Source organism: Acomys russatus, chromosome 12 (genome assembly GCF_903995435.1).
Source record: "Acomys russatus chromosome 12, mAcoRus1.1, whole genome shotgun sequence".
NCBI classification, from domain to species: domain Eukaryota; kingdom Metazoa; phylum Chordata; class Mammalia; order Rodentia; family Muridae; genus Acomys; species Acomys russatus.
Window position 1 is genome coordinate 35,904,763 of NC_067148.1, and position 5,286 is coordinate 35,910,048.

The 5,286-nt window shown below is 45.9% G+C and overlaps 1 pseudogene; it reads right to left on the bottom strand.

Moving 5' to 3' along the window:
* Positions 1 to 1,472: 1,472 nt before the first annotated feature.
* LOC127196182 (P2Y purinoceptor 6-like) lies at positions 1,473 to 2,528 on the bottom strand (annotated as a pseudogene).
* Positions 2,529 to 5,286: the final 2,758 nt, after the last annotated feature.

Here is a 5,286-nt window from a genome sequence, read left to right on the forward strand (position 1 = left end):
TCTGGAAATTTACCTCCTCCCCACCGGAAACAAGTAATTAAAACAAACAAACAAACAAAAAACCAAACACAGATGTTCTAAAGACAAATTAGAGGAGGCCTGAAAGGCCCAGCACTTTGCCTGACTTCTGGTGAGCCCTGAGTAGATATAGTCCACAGTAGCCAGAGAGTATGGATAAGAGGGAAGACCTAGTCCAGGTGTGCTGTGTGTTGCTTGGTTGGGTTTTGTGTGTTCTTTGAATGGTTAGTTGGTGCATTTTGATTTGTAAAGTTTTGTAGTAATAAGTATGGAGGAAGATTGAGATTTACTCAATCCAGTGTCTAATACAACGGAACAGCAAACAGTGCCCTAGAATGGCAGCCTGTGTGAGCTGCCTCCAACGGTCCCCATACTCCTTCTACTCCAGATTCGGCCATTTTGCATGACTTCTTATTGCACGCTCCTTTGCCATCTTAGGAATCTGTCAGAACATTCTGCCACACTTTCTCAGTAAAGTCAGGTACTTTCCATTTTCCCATGATTCTCCATTCCTATACCTTTTTGATAATATTCACCAATCTGCTCTGGAATTTCTTTCCAAATCCACTATCTTAGAAAACCACATCCTTTCAGGGTACACACTTGCGCAGTAACAAATATTTTGATAGTATTTATGGTTTTTATTGCTAATCCTTAGCAGAGTATCTGGTATATAATAAATATCTGAATGATTTAATGCATTGAGGAAGCCACCCATTCTCGAGCAACTTGGACTAAAGCACCAGGGGAAATTCCGTTGGTGTGCTGCCTGAAATGAAGAGCTGTGCAATTTCCTCCTGAAAGTGCGTTACTAAACATTGGATATTTTATGAGCCCTCCTGAAAGTGTGCTATTAAACACTGGATATTTTCTGAGTCCATTTTTTTTTTTTTAAATCATGACATCTTCCACAAACATACAAATGAATATTTTATTTAAATCCGAAAAAGTGCATTTTAAGTAACACACTTCCTTTTTTTTTTTTTTTTTTTTTTTTTTTTTAACCACAAAAACATGTTTATTCTCTTTCTTATGAAAAAGTCTTGGCAAACAAATAGGAATGTGAGCTTCCCCAGCTTCTTGCTATACAGAAGGGACCTTGCCCTCACGGTCATGATGGTGGTCCCTTCCACACTATAAACAAAAAAAGGGTCAAGGGAGAAGACCTTTGTTGGACTTTACAGTGCTAGGGGTTCCCAGGGCCCAGCACGCTCCAGGCATGTGTACTGGGCTGTAGTCCCAACCCTTGATTGTCTGAGACAGGGTTTAACCATGCAGACCAGGCTGGTTTTGTTATCCTTCCCTCACAGCGTTCTGAGTCTGGGATAACAAGCATGACCAGATCAGTCCCTGAAACATAGGTGTCTTAGTTTTGTGGTTGACATAGGACGTCTGGAGATCCAAGCTGTTGAGGCAAGTTTTGCTTCTCTGTATGGTTTGGAGTTGGTGGGGGAAGCTTCAGGCACCATGGGCCCCAATGGCAAACACATTGCAGCCAGTGCCTCAGGACCAGCCCTGGCACCTCAGACTCTCTGCCTCTGCCACTTGGCGGTGAGCTTCTGTAGGAGCTCATGCGGCTGCCGCCGGAACTTCTGCTGTGTGAAGTAAAAGAGGATGGGGTCCAATACACTGTTGGCACTGGCGAAAGGCCGAGTGCCTTTGTAGGCAGCAGTGAAGGTCTCCAGTACAGGGCAAGACACACCTGGCGTGGAGCGCACAGCCAAGTAGGCTGTCTTGGTGATGTGGAAAGGCAGGAAGCTGATGACAAAGATAGCCGCCACGACCACAGCCATATGGGCTGCCTTGCTGCGCCGCTCTTGGGCTACAGGTTCTGTTGGTCCATCCTGGCGGCACAGGTGGCGGGCCATGAGACAGTAATAGGCCAGTAATGTTGTGAAGGACAGTAAGAAGCCGATGACTGTGAGGGCCATGCCGTAGGGCAGATAGCGAGTAGACAGGATGGGCGGGCGTAGGTCGTAGCAGACAGTGCGGTTGCGCTGGATGCCCGTGGAGGCAAAAACTGCCGTAGGCAGGCACTGGGCTGTCACAGCCAGCCACACGACTCCATACACCACCCAGGCAGCACGGCAACTTCCACATTTGTGCCAGGGTTCCGGGGGTGGCAGATGCCCAGGTAACGCTGGAAGCTAATGCAGGTGAGGAACAGGATGCTGTCGTGTAGGTTGGCATAGAAGAGGAAGCGTAAAAGGTGGCAGGCAAGATCTCCAAAGGGCCAGTGGTCCCCTCTGGCGTTGTTATAAATAAGGAGGGGCAGTGAGCAGGCATACAGCAGGTCTGCCAGTGCCAGGTTCAGGGTGTATACAGCTGAGTGGGTTAGGGCCCTGCGGGATGCGCAGATCTGGGCGATGACACAGATGTTCAGTGGCAGGCCGACCACCAACACCAATCGAGTATACCGGGGGTAGCAGCAGTCGCTTGAATTTTTCATGGTAGATGCAGGGGGTGGGTGGCAAGCCTGGAGCCTGGGTGGTGCCATTGTCTTGCTCCATAACTCCCTGGAGACTGCTTTCCCTATGCTTAGAGAATCTGTCTCATGCAGGCGAAAGATGTTTTATGAGGAAGTATCAGGTTTGGTGTTCCTCCGTGTCTTCAAGGCAGGTTGGGTCCAGGACAGAGAACTTTGGTAGCTCTTAGTTTACTGCTGTGGACAGTGCACACACCCAGAGCTCACTGAGGGAAGCACCATTGTCTTCAGTCTGCATTCCACCTTCCAAAGCCATCGTTCCTTCAGTCACGGCTCATCTCACCAAGGGACAAGCTCTCCTTGCTTCTTTTTCTCCATCCAGGTGAGAACTATGAAGTCAATTCTGCATCATCATCTCAATTGAATGTAGGCATCAGGAAGAATTGGCTCGATGCTCTTGGTGCTAATTAGATCTTGGGGTCTCAAGGTGTCCTTTGTGTGACCCTTCATGTCTAGCAGGGGTGAGGAAGCCGGCGCTGTGCAACACAGGCCCGCAGCGGTCCCGAATCAAGGCTGAGGCTCTAGGAGGCGAACTAGCCACTTGTATGAGGGGCTGTGGGTGGTGCTGTAGCTCTGGTCCCAAGAGTCCCTGGCATCCTGTGATACCAAAGCAAGCCGGCCCCGGGGAGCTATGGCCAGTGGCCTTGGCACCTGGCGGCCTTCTTCCCTTTCAAATATAGTCAATTAAGACAACATATAAATCAGGTGCCTAAATTTTTTCAGGAAAGATTAATTTTCCTCAACTACCCCCCCTTAAGAGTTTACCTATTGTCTAGATAGCCTATATACTTTCTTATATAGCAGTGATAAGCTTCTTGGATTTAATAATATTTTTCATTGTATCTAAAAATGTCTCCTGTGTTCTAAGTTCTGTAGCTGTAGAAGTTTATCCTTAAAGACTCTGTTGCCATCTTTGATTCAATTTTTCATCTCCATAACTCACTGTCTCAAATACAAAATGCAGCCAAAGTTTGGACAATACTTCATAGAAGAGTTGGAGAAAATAACGAGCGATACAAATAAAGCATTTAAGAGCTTCTGCTGCATAATCAACAGATGTCAGCGTCACAATTACATTGCAGTATCTCATAGTAGTTTAGATTAAAAAATATATTTTCACTTTAATAATAGCTTCTTTAAAATCACGCCTGTGGGGCATCATGGTGGCATGTACCTGTAACTCCAGAACTGAGGTGGCTGAGAAGGGTAGAACGTACCTTCCAGGTCAGTCTTAACTGTATCAAGTGACTCCACCTCAGAAGACGGAAAGAGACAGAGACAGAGATAACAGGGAGACAGAGAAGAAACCACGATGCTGGTCCATAGTCTTTTGATGGTGAATTGATTGGAATATGAAATGCCTAGGGTATTAGTATGTCACACCTTTGCCTGTATCAGTTAGGACATTTTCACATAGGATTAACTGGAGAAGGAAGAACCAGCCTAACGGAGGTACTACATCCAATGGATCGAAGGCAAGCCTGAAGAGAAGGGAAAGTGGAGAAAGGCAGACAGAGTGCTGGCATTTCCTGATGTGGAGACGTGAGCAAGCAGCTCCCACCTCAGTGCTTCCCCAGCTGTGATGGACCGAATCCTCTTGACCACAGCTAAATCCACCTAGTCTTATCCCGTAAGGATAGAACAGAACAGCAGAGATAGGAGCCATGGAGATGGGGGAGCTAACCAAAAGCGTGTTTGAAAATGTCCTCAGTAAACACATTACTTTGTGTACTAATGAAATGACATCTAATTTTTTTTTTTCTGTGCTAACACCCTTTGTGTCTTTCTAATTTTTTTTTTTTTAAACCTGAAGTAGTTTCCTTTTAGCTGTTTGATCATAGAGAGGAGAAAAGTGACTTTAAAGACTGATGTTGACTGAGAGTCTTGCATCATTGGCATTGTTTCTCTCTCTCTCTCTCTCTCTCTCTCTCTCTCTCTCTCTCTCTCTCTCTTTTTTCCGGTCTTCTCTTATACTATACTTGCTTACTTAGAAATCAAACCCCAACAATGAGAACATAATTAAGTGCTGTGGTCTGAGCCCTTAACGTGTCCTTCCTTCATAGCATGTCCTTGTCCCATGCATCTCTCGCCTATGCCTAGCTCAATTGATTCTCCATGCCCATCTGCCACCTTGATAAAGACGAAGAGTCAGAGCAACAAAATCTATAGGTATAATCTGCCCCACCATTCCTCAATCTCAACGGGATCCTTGCTGTTGCCGTTGCCGGGTTGTTTCCCAACATGAAATTAAGGAAGAACTAGATGCCTGCAGCACTCTTGCAACTCTGCCCTCATCCTGGAGAAAAGTGTGAACTGGGCAGAGGAAAAGCTTAAGGGGTGATGGGAACTCCCCCCAACCCCCATGTTCTGCCTCAGCACACCACCCTGAAGTGATGAGGAGGTAATTGTTTTGTTCTGAAAGCACCTCTGTCCCCAGGGGGAATGAAGGACACTCAGGTCGTCCAAAATAAAGGATTTTATTCTCGGCTATTTTCTCCACGTTACTGGACTAGACCAGACGTCTAATTTTTAATGCGTAAGTTGGCTTTTATAGCAGACCTGGGTGAGTGAGGGTGTAAGGTTGAAATTGGCAGAGAAGTGACAATTGCTTTCTATGAAAGCCGATCTTAGGAGAAAATGGCTCTTCACCTAAAATTTTCAGAGGCAATAGGAATCTACTTTATTCTCTCAGGACTTAAATCCTTTTCAAACCCGCCATAGCTGGCTATCTGTGATTTGTGCCACTCAATTTACAATCAAGTGACAAGATACCTTGTTTTTGT